The sequence below is a fragment of the Elephantulus edwardii genome, unplaced genomic scaffold (genome assembly GCF_000299155.1).
Source record: "Elephantulus edwardii isolate Elephantulus edwardi_28Jun2011 unplaced genomic scaffold, EleEdw1.0 scaffold00056, whole genome shotgun sequence".
Lineage (NCBI taxonomy): Eukaryota > Metazoa > Chordata > Mammalia > Macroscelidea > Macroscelididae > Elephantulus > Elephantulus edwardii.
This window is the reverse complement of record NW_006399806.1, coordinates 9,253,044-9,264,965: the sequence shown is the minus strand read 5'-3', so window position 1 is coordinate 9,264,965 and position 11,922 is coordinate 9,253,044. Positions and strand designations below refer to the sequence as shown.

The following is an 11,922-nucleotide window of genomic DNA, read 5'->3' as shown; positions in this document are numbered from 1 at the left end:
AGCTCAGGATGAAAAAGCAAGATATTATAATAAAATGTGCAAAGAGCTGAAGTCAGAAAATAAAAAGGACTGAACTTGCTCAGAATTTCTTAAGCTGAAGGAGTTAAAAAACAAATCCAAGCCACGAGTAGCAATACTTAAGCATGCTTTGGACAGAATGTTAAATGATCCAAGAAACATTAAAAGAAGATGGAAGGAGTATACAGAGTCATTGTACCAGAAGGTATTGGCTGACACAGAAAAATTTCATGAAACAATGTATGAGCAAGAGCCTGTGGTGATGAAGGAGGAAATTCAAGTTGCTCTGAAAGAATTGGCAAAAAACAAGGCTCCAGGAGTTGATGGCATAACAATTGACTTATTTCAACAAATAGACACTGCCCTGGATGTGCTCACTAAGTTGTGCCAAGAAATCTGGAGGACAGCAACCTGGCCAACTGACTGGAAGAGATTGATCTTTGTTCCCATTCCAAAGAAACGTGACCTGACAGAGTGCAGAAATTATTGAACAATATCTTTAATATCACAAGCAAAATTCTGCTGAAACTGGTATAGAAAATTAAGAAAAGAATGATTACATTTTAAAAAAGATTGCGATGGAATAAAAACACAGAATTACTTTAAAAAAAAAAACCTGAATGACACGGAAAAATTCCAGGAAGTACCTACCATGTGAACAGGAGCCAATGGTAATGAAGAAGGAAGAGGAAGCTGTATTGCAGGCATTGACATATTGGACTGGGAAAGTCTCCAGTCAGGGATGTTTACAAATTGTTGAGAAGTAATAATACAGTTTGAGGATAAATGTACACCTGATTCAGACCACTGTAATGTCAATAACTTGCTATGAACCTGAGAGCTGGACAATGAATAAGGATGACAGAAGAATGGATGTCTGTGAGCTGTGATGTTGGAGAAGAGTACTGAATATCCCATGGATTGTCAAAAGAACAAGCAAAAATGTCTTGGAGAAAGTACAGCCTGAATGCTTCTTGGATGCAACGGCTTCACATCACATACTTCAGGGATGTTGTTAGGAGGGTCTGTTCCTTGGAGAGAGACATCATACTTGGAAGGGTGGAAGGTCGGCAAAGGAGAAAAAGACTCTCAGCCAGATGGATTGACATAGTGATTGCTGCAGTGAGCTCTGTTGTGTTAGGAAGTGTGAGCATGACACAGGATAGGACGGGATTCAGATCTGTTGTTTCCATAGGGTTGCTATGGGTTGATCTCGACTAGACAGTATCTAATAACAATTTGTATATTCACAATTTGACATTTTTTGGATAGACTTTTTATGTTGCAGGAAGAACAACTAAGTCCTCTCAAAAGTAGTAACACAATGACAGATAGAATTTCTAGCATATACTTTATAAATGTTTGATTGCATAATTAATACACAAAAATTAAAATACTAGCTATACTGGAGGAAGAAACACAAATAATATGCTCTGTAGACATGCTAATCTTAAAATTCTTTTCATATAATAAAACTGAAAAACAAGAGGGAAAAGGAATTCAGAAAAGAAATGCAAGAAACTTGTGCCGAAATGATTAGCCCTTACTGGAAAGTGAAGAACTAACCCAAACATTCATAAATAAGGCGTGTGATAAGCTGGAGTTTGAAGATCAATTTCTGACATTGTTCATCAGAAGGTAAGTACTAAATTTTAAAGTCCATCCAATTTTTAATTTGTGCTTTTAAAAAAATTTCTTCTCTCTCTCTCTCTTCTCTTCTCCCCTCCCCTCCCCTCCCCTCTCCTCTCCTCTCCACTCCTCTCCTCTCCTCTCTTCTCCTCTCCTCTTTTTCTCAGCCTTGCATACCTGATATCGCTTGAACCATATTTAGGAAAAAAATAGGCTGGTGGTACAACAGTTAAGTGCTTGCCAGGCAATTGAAAGATTGACAGTTTAAATCCATGCAGTTGCTTTGCAGACAAAAGACCTGAAGACTGTAGATTACAACCAAGAAAATGTTATGAAAGAGTTCTACTCTGTCATATCAGGCTTCTGCAGGCTGGAAGCAGCTACACGGTATCCAACAATGACAACATATTTAGAGAATCTGCAATTCATCAACCACATACCTACGTTGATAGGATCCAGTGGAAACTAGACAAAGTGCTAAGAATGAATCAAGTAAAGCAAAGACTGCTAACTATAATTACAAAATTGGGCAAGATGACTTTTAAGGTCCTCCTAGCTTTTGATTCTTTCACCTGAATGATTAAGGAATGAAACGAGTGGTCCTTTAGATGGTATGTATTATCTTCGCTCTGTTGTATTTACTACTTACTATTTATTACAGTTTAATTTTATACTATTTTTCTCTTAATTTGGTGTTTCTCAAAAGGATCACCATTAAATTAAAATGTTATTAGTTTAGAAGCTTTTCATATTTTAAATACTCTATTTATTGCTTTTTAAACATCCTTCTGTGGCTGCCAACTGAAGCATCATTTAAAAATAAATCATGCTTAGGGGCAAAGCATTTTACTGAAATAATAGTTGTACATGTGAAGGCTTGCGGTCTAGTCCTTTCAATTAATATAACAGTGTTCCCAGAAAACAAAACTAAACAAACCACACACACACAAACACACACATCACTGTCTTTTTTAAGTTAATGCTTCCATGAAAACCATAATGGGTCAGGACACCCTTGTGTATTTTTATACCTGCCCATCTTGATATATGTCTAATATTTTCTCTTGTCTTTAATTCTGTGAACATTCTATCCTCAGCGAATGCTTGTTTTTGATGCAATCAAATCCATGGCACACCTGGCTCTGTGGATGAAAAGAGAATGAGTCACTTTGGAGGAGGGCAGTCACATTAACTCTTGGAAGACACAAAGGATAATTTATGAAATTGAGTTTTTTGAGGACATAACATGATGCCCTCAGGAAGATAAAGAACTCACGGACCTCCCCAAAGAGATCATCTCCTATGGACTTGTAAGAGGCTTCAGAACCAGTAAATGTCATATTAAACTTTAGAGTTAATACCGGAGAGTTTAGCAAAGTAGCTGTAAGGTAGTTGCAAGTAGATGTCTGAAGTACCATTTAGAATGTTTCTTCTCAGGCTCTCTCTATGTGGCTGCAAATAATGTCAGTGAACATGTCTGTGCCTTGTTTTGCTTCACTTTTGGAAATGCACCCTTTTTGTCTTTAGTGTCAGTGCAACCTGGATTTCAGGGAGGCAAATCTAAGGAATAACTGAAATGGTATTATTCCCTGGAGTTGTGGCCTTTCATTTTTCTGCAGAAATAGGACTCTTCATTTTGTCACTGAGTTCTTTTCCTAACCATGCACTGAAAGGGGAGAAGAGCATAAAAATGAATGATAAAAGCCTGTCCTCAGATGGACCAGGGCAAAGAGAACATAGTGTTAGGATGGTGTTTCACAATGATAAGGGAAAAGCAATTTGCTCATCTAGGTGAGTGCTTTATCCTCTGGGGGTGTGTAACCCGAAGAAGGTAAATTACTTTTTCCTAGTACCACTTGGTATCCAAGAAGAGATAATTTACTTCATAATGTCAAGACACCCTGCTGTCATGAAAGTGGTTATATCCCTCACTCACAGCAAGGAGAATGCTTGGATCCAGTTGAGCTGATTCCTTCATAAATCATCCAATCCTAGGTTGAACTATCTCTGAAGATACACTAAAGTGTACAAATGAATAGGTGCTTTATTGCAGGAGATGGAACATTTCTCCCCATCTCTACTGGTTATGCTTTAACTACAGTGTTCCCTTGGAAACAGATTTTTTTTAAAAAATCTAAAAGGAAAGTGAACTCCTTCCATTAGTCTATAAGTTGGATAAATTCATCTTATACATGACTCAGGACTGTATACTGTGTGGTTTCTTCCTTTGTGATTCTGTGATTTATTTTACATGTGCAAACGGAGGTTTGGTCAATTGAGAACCTTAAGAAAAGCTCACCATTGAGGAAGAGTTATTCATCTCATTGTAAAGTGACTAGTAACAAGCAAACATCTTGGATGCAGGATGGCCTTAGTTGAACTCCTGTATGACAAGGCAAATAATTTATCACTGAACTGGGAAATCTTTACTCCTGCTACATATTTTGAGACATAATTTTAAAGAGAGTAACACTGAGTGTTGATAGTCATTCTTGTTGTTGTCTTGTGCCATTAAGTCTATTCTGACTCACAGCTGATTCATTCTTATGCATCTTTAAACAGTAGCTCCGTACAAAGTCAGTCTTCAGTGGAGTGGTTAAAGCTCAGCTCTACTTTTCATAAACTGAAAAAATTGCACATTTTACATCACAGCATATAAGAAACTGAAAATCAAGCAAGTAGGTTTATAGACAGAAGGATGGAGTGTATCATTAAATCCTTGTTCCTGTGCTGGATACTGCACTAGATATAAGGATAAAACCTAAACAATACAAATACTATCTCAATGTTCCTGTCTATGGCTTCCAGTCTGTCTAGGTACACAGGAAGTAAGCAGTTATTACACAAATCAATTACAAAAAGTTAAGTTCTGTAAAGGATATTATGAGGGCCTTATTCAGAAGCATAGGTGTCAACATAACTTTTCTCATTTGAATGAGATATCAAAGAATGAGTGGGGAATAACAAGGATAAGAGGGGAGTAATGGGAATTACCGGTAGAAAAAAGAACTTTGCAAGTGGTGCTGAAAGGAGAATGTTGTTTTTTGTTGTTTTGGGTTTTTTGTTTTGGTTTGTTTTTTTTTTGGGGGGGGGACTAACTGAAGTCAAGTTATTTATTGAGTGCCAATTACATACTAGATATTATTCCAAATACGTGGGACACATCAGAGTGTAAACAGATCCCTGCCCTCACGGAGCTTACAGTCTAGCATTTCCCACTTCACTTGCACACTGACCCGGGCAAGTCTGTGCCTCTTTGTGCCTCAGCTGCCAAATGGGAGGAATATGCAGAATCAGCACAGACCATGGAGGACATGCTTGCTGTTCTGTAGATGCCAAACAAGACCCTTACCCCTTGCCCTAGCCTATCTCTTAGGCAAGAAATAGGGCTGGATGTTGATTTTTAACAAGAGAGCACACTGGGGCTAGGGGGTTGGAGCTGGACTGTCTGTCGGCTGTGCGATGGTAGTGGTAGAAGGGCTGTGCAGGGCTGATGATGGCTACACAAATTGTTGCCGCTGCTGCTGCTGCTGCTGTTTCTTGGTGGCTGCCTTGCTGGCTAGGTCCTTGGCCTTCTCTGTAGCTGCCAGTGCTGTCTCTTTTGCCTTTTCCTTGGCTTCCTTGGCAGTTTCAACAAGTGTCTTAAAAGAGGTTTCACCTTGTAGCTTGGCCAAGATGTATTCAAAATCCTTCATAGTCTTGGTCACATTGCTTTTAAATCGAGCCAGACCAAATTCCTGGACAGCTCTGGAGACACCAAGCTAGAGGAGACCCAGGCTTCTCGGTGGATTTCGGTCCAACCACTGTTACCAGAGTTCACACAATAAACACAGCGTTCCTCCACCACCATCAGCCGGGCATGGTTGATGTTCCAGGTGAAGGTGGTCATGGTCTGATTCTGTGGGTCCACAATAGAGTCCTCCAGGATGTACACCGAGTGAGCAACATTGGCAGGAAACAATCGCGCAGCCCAGCGCTGCATCCTGTTGATCTTGGTCAGGAGTCTCCGGGACAGGAGTTTCTGGTCAGGGGTAACCTCCCAGCGTACTATGTCTTCCGTCAAGACTTGTTTGCTGTAGGGATTCAGGTACCGCTGCCAGAAGGCGGCGAACACTTGGTCCTAGGAACTCCGGAGCACGCTCTGGCCCAGGAAATAGTTCACCATTTCGAAACATTAGGAGTGCGGAGCCTGGGGGGCACCTGGAGGCCGGGGGGCACCTGGAGGCCGGGCCAGAGCTCGGCGCCCACCCGCCAGGCTCACTCAATCACCACCGTACCGCGCCCAAGCTTCCGCCGCCATGAGGAGGGGTCAGTGGGTGCTCCATTTCTGGCGCAGACATAGCACTTCCCGAGAATGTTGTTTTTATTGTTAGGTGCCATCAAGTCGACCACACCCATGGTGATAACTGTGGACAACAGATCAAAACCTTGCCTTAACCTGTGCAGTCCTCACAATCTCCACCATGATCAAGTCCACTATTGCAGTCATGGTGTCAGTCCCCCTAATGGAGGGTCTTCCTCTCTTTTGCCGATGCTCTACTTTTCTAAAGGAGCTCTGGTGGCTTAGTGGTAAGGAATTGCATTGCCAACACAAAGGCATGCTGTTTGAAATCATCAGCTGCTCAACGTGAGAATGATGGGCAGTCATGTGTGACGTACTGCTTGACTCTAAAAATCCACTGGAGTCAGCTATGGGTCAGTTCTGACGTGATGGTGCACAACAACAACAACAACTACTTTTCTAAGAAGAGGAGAATGCACTTGATGTATTTAAGGCACTAAGAAGGAATCAATGTGGAAGGATAGATTAAGATAAGCTTTTATTTATTTCTTTTGTTTAATAGGACTTATTCTGTGCCAGGGATAGTTGGAAATGCTTTATAAATATTTATTAACTACCTCTTTATGAAAAACCTGTGAGAAAAATAGTATAATCTCTGTAGTTGTGGACCTAAGCCCCAGAGATTGGTAATGAGAACAAGGAACTTGTCACTGAGGGACTAAATAGCCAAGTAAAATATTCTGAAATATATCTTAAGAGTCACAGTAATTTACAGAATACAATCATCAGAAATAACTAGACATATCTGATCAACATCTGAAGAATAAAACTGAGAGTTAGATATGTAACAAGAATGAGAAGTAAGTTAAGCTTCTACAGTACTTTACAAGAGAATTAATGGTACTAGGGCACTGGCAATATAAAGAGATAACTGGATCAAAAAGTGTTTCAGGGATGGAATGGACAAGACTTAGAAATGTAACTGGTGTAGTTTAGGTCAGAAGGAAGAAGTGAAGATGCATTTTCAAATTTCTGCCATATGTAATATATCCATTTTGGGACCGCTTGCTGTTTTAGGACCACAGACCGAAAATTATATTTGGGTAGTAGGGGACAGAAGAAACCATACATTTTGCGTTAGCCATATTTTTTTTTTTAAGTTTCTGGGATATATTTGTGTGCAAATGTTGAGTTAAAATGTGGATTTGGGAGAATATAACTCAGAAATCGTATTTGTGGAAAATTTAGAAACTACTTCTAACTTGGCAATGAATAAGGACTACAGAAGACTCGCTGACTTTGAGCTGTGGTGTTAAAGAAGCACTGAACATCCCATGGGCTGCCAAAAGAACAAACTAGTATGTCTTAGAGAAAATGCATCCAGAGTGCTCCTTGGAGGCAGAAATTATAAAGCTTTGTCTCACATTCTTTGGACATTGTTGCTACGAGAGACTAATCCTTGGAAAGGGACATCATCTTTCAAAATGTGGAGGTTTGGCAAAAGAGAGAAAGACCCTCAGTAAGATCAAATGATATAGTGACTGCTACAATGGTTAGTGTGAGGATGGCACAAAATAGGACAGGATTCAGATCTGTTGTTCATAGGGTTACACTATAGATTGTACTCTACTTAATAGAACCTAACAACTTCTAACATGCATATTTCTTCTTTAGATCCTAAAAGAACCAATGATCTAAGTAGCTAGCTCTTTGCTGTTGAGTAGAAACCAACTCCTAGCTGGCCTTCCATTGTGTTCATGAGACTGTGAATCACATGGGGAGAGTTTGCCTGTTTTTCTTCCTAAAGAGATACTGGTGAGTTTGAACTACCACAGAAACATGGCCATTGGGTTAGCAGTGCAAGATAAAAAACAAAACAAATAAAATGATGTTTAAGAAAAATAATGATTCTGTAGACATTTTATAAAATTTATACCTTTGGGGATGTTTATGCTAACTGTGTACAACTGGAAACTTTTTACAGTGAAATGTTTTAGAGAGGCAAGGTAAAAAGAGAAATAGTCCTAGTCATCAATTCCTGTTCTTTTAATAGCAGTCATGGTTGGCAGCTTGTATTCTGAGTTTCCAAATAAAATTTTAAAAAGTCCTCCTCTTCATTCTTACCTTAAATCTTAGTGGACCAAGATCTAACCCAATTCTATAAATCCCTAAAAGACTTTTCCTAAAATCAAGAAGCTTGCTTTTTCTGGGTTAGAATCTGTACTGAAGTGATGTTCAGGTAATTTCTCCCCCCACCCCCCGCCCCCATCATGCCTGACTACAAAATGGAGCACCAAATGAATGGATGCCTGGAGAAAGTAATTCTACCTAAATCTACTTTGTGAAAAGTGGTTCTCTCACAATTTATGACACCTAATAGTATTTTCTGAGAAAAGAGAAGAGCTTTGGAAGCCATCGTTCTTCAATCTCATAATTCCTTTGTTATCTTCAATTTATTCTCTTCTGCTTTTCTGTATTTTCCAATTTTGGCTTTTCCTAACTCTTACCTCGGGCTTCCTTTGTATTTTCTCCTCTTGATCCATGAACAAACATGTGACATTTACTAGTGAACGTGTCTATATGTCCATGTCTATGTATCAAATTTATTTCTAAAAATTAAGATAGAAAAGAAAGCTTGTCTTTCACTTAATGACCTCCACTCTTCTAATCAGTGTGAAATATGAGGACAAATTCCCAGGACAGTGAGTCTCTACGTTATGAAGTGAAAGGAGGGCTATACACAGAGCCAGTTCTACTGAAATGATTTTCAAATTCTTTTGAGCACTACTGTTCTATGCTTTGTCTTTTCTTTAACAAATACGATGGTCTATGATAAAATAACAAAATCAGATTTATAGGAGTGAAAGTAATAAAAGATTTTCCAGAAAAAAGCAATATTATGTCATGAAATAAAATGGATTATGAGAGAAATGTTCCACATTTCCCCAACAAATTCATATGAAAAACAAAAGGGATACAATGTAGCTTCACAAATAACGGATCATGTTAATAAAGGTCCCAATCATAAAGAATCTAGTGTGCCAAGGAGCATAATGTGTGAAAGAGTTCCATAGTTGACACAAAATGTACAATGTATATATTATGTACGTAAAAAGACAATAATTAAAATGTTTACTTTCTCATATTTAAAAAAAAGAAAGAAAGTAGGGGGTGAGCAAAAGTACATTTTCTACCCAAAGAGTTTAGGAAACTTACTGAAAGTTACTTAAAGTTAAACTAGTAGATCCAAGATTAGTTCCTTATCTCCAAACTCTAGGGAAAGCTCAAGGAATAAATGTAACCTGAGAAGGACCAGGTGAATAAAATACTTGTGATTTCACATTACTCACTATATAATTAAAGGCTTCATGTTTTAATTGATTTCTTTGTTATATCCCTATTATTAATTCTGGAAACATTCAGTTCCTATCTCCAGAATTTAGAATTTTCAAAATACTGTAATGAGAGAAAAAAAAATCATTAAGAGTAAAAATGATTATGTGACCCAAATGTCATTGGTAATAGGAAATTTCATAACCTTGAAAGCGATGAGCTGTGCTCATCAAGTATGTGGGCAAATATGAAATAATGCAGAAAATAAATGAATGGAAAGATATTAGTAAGCACTGGAATAATATCTATAAAAATTGAAAAATACCCTGTACATGATATAATTTCAGATCAAGGAGAACTTGAATAGCATGAGGTTGGCCTTGGGGGAGGGAGGGATATGTACCCCAAGAGAGAATCTTCCTCTGGAATTGCTTCTGAACATCAAAATGGAGCCTAGGGAGAAGGTGTTAGCTAATTCCGAATAAGCTCTGGACATTATTTTAGGACTTCTCCTTATTTTAAGGGAAGCTCTGGTGACTTCGTGGTAAAAAATTCACTACCCAAAGAACATGGTTCAAAACCACCAGCTATTCTGTGGTAGAAAGATGGTCAGTCTACTCCCATGTGATTTGCTGCTTCTGAAAACCTGCTGCAGGCTCAGCCTTGTGTTGGTTCTGGCATCATAGTACACAGCAACACACTTAAGGGAGCTCTGGTGGCTTAGTAGTAAAGAACCATTCCACCAACCCAAAGGTGCATGGTTCTAATCCATCAAAATCTCCATAGGAGAAATATGGGCAATCACATCCAGTGTGATTTACTGCCTCTGAAAGTACGCTGAAGGCTCAGCATATGAGTTTGTTCCGAATAGATTGTATACAGCAACAAAAACTTATTTTAAAGGATGATTAAACTAATGAAAAGAATAAAGAAGAATGTAAAACTCTCCTGTAATCTGAAATCCAGAGAGATAACCTCTCTTAACATATTGCTTTTTTTGCTCTCAATTGGTAGGAAGATGTACTCGAGATATGAAGAGAGATAATAACTCTACGATTGAAAAAAATTAAGTTAGAATGGATTGTAAATGAGTTTGAGGAACCTCAATTACCCAGTAAAATAGGAAACAATCTTTGTGCATCACTATTTTTATATTCTCTCTCTCTCTCTGTCTTCATTACTAAATGGTACGCTTCTTGATGGCATGAGTTATGATATTTTCAGAATTGATTTCCTAAAGACAAAGAATATGGTGACTAGTGCATTATAAGGGAGTTCAGTTGACTTAGTCTGTAGACAGTTGAACTGCTATGCCAAAAGTCATGTTTCACTATTGGATTAAATCTATCTCTGAATGAGAAAGATGGGCACTGTCCTCCCCTGTAATTTACAGCTTTGAAAACTACTGGGAGGTCAGCCATGAGTGGGAACTTAGTCCATAACATTAGGTGACTATGCAGTAGGTGTCTAGTAAATACTTTGATCAGAAACAGAAAAAGAACGTTGGTGGGGGTGGGAGGATTGGGAAAATAAAAAAGATGTGACAAAGACCAGAACTGAGCTTGTCTAGGATTCTTATGACAGTGTGAATTTTCTTAAAGGTGTTTGGGGAATCAGGGAAGGAAAGAGAACCTTGTCTGAGTATACAGAAGACTGACAAAGACCCAACCAGCTCTCTCTTTCCTTCATTAATTTTCATCAAGGATTTTAAAAGTATAAAAAGAAAAACAACCACGTGCAAATCAAGACCGAATAAAAGAACGGTTCATTTCTTTATGCCTTGGAGATATGCAGATGTTCAAATGCTTGAGAAATCATAGACAACAGAAGTGTCAGAATTTTGGAAACACTAATCACTGGTACCCAGTGGCAAGAAGCTGCGCTGCAATCCCAAAGGCACACAGTTCTAATCCATCAGCTGCTCTGTGGGAGAAGGATGGGCAACCTCCTCTCATGCGATTAACTGATTCTGAAAACCCACCAGAGGGTCGACTATGCATCGGTGCTGACTCAATGGTACAGAACAACACACAATAATCCAGGGGGGAAAAAGATTTGTAAACATTGCTGTCTAGATTCCCAGTAACCATTGTCACCCAAATTATAGAATGAATGATTAGTCTGAGCCAGATAGATTGGAATGAAATGGGCTCTCTTGTTTATCAGTGGTGTAAATTTCAGAAAAATACATAACTTTTTATGCCTCGGTTTTCTTATCCACAAAATTAGAGTAATATCAATAAAGTTAGGGATACTGTATGCTGGCCACATTTATCAGTAAGATTGGTATTATTACTAACACTTTGAAGTGATTGTTGACAGTAAATAACTACATTAAAATAAATCATACCTTACAAGCCTGGTTTTCTTTTTAAAAAATGAAACATTTAGATTGACTATTCAAAGACATTGCATTGTAGTTGTTGTTGTTGTTATGTGTTGCTGAGTCACTTTGACTCATAGCGATCCTATGTACAACAGCTCCGAACCCTGCTCTTTCCTGAGCCAACGTTACCATTTTGGACACACCTACCTGCATTACTCTAGCCACCGAGTCAATCTATCTTACTGAGGGTCTTCCTTTCTTGTGCTGTCCAACCACCCTCCCAAGCACGATGTTCCTCTTCAAGGACTGGTCCCTCCTTGTAGCCTGTCCAAAG

The 11,922-nt window shown here is 38.6% G+C and overlaps 1 pseudogene; it reads right to left on the bottom strand.

Moving 5' to 3' along the window:
* Positions 1-5,147: 5,147 nt before the first annotated feature.
* On the bottom strand, positions 5,148-5,812 carry LOC102843390 (annotated as a pseudogene).
* Positions 5,813-11,922: the final 6,110 nt, after the last annotated feature.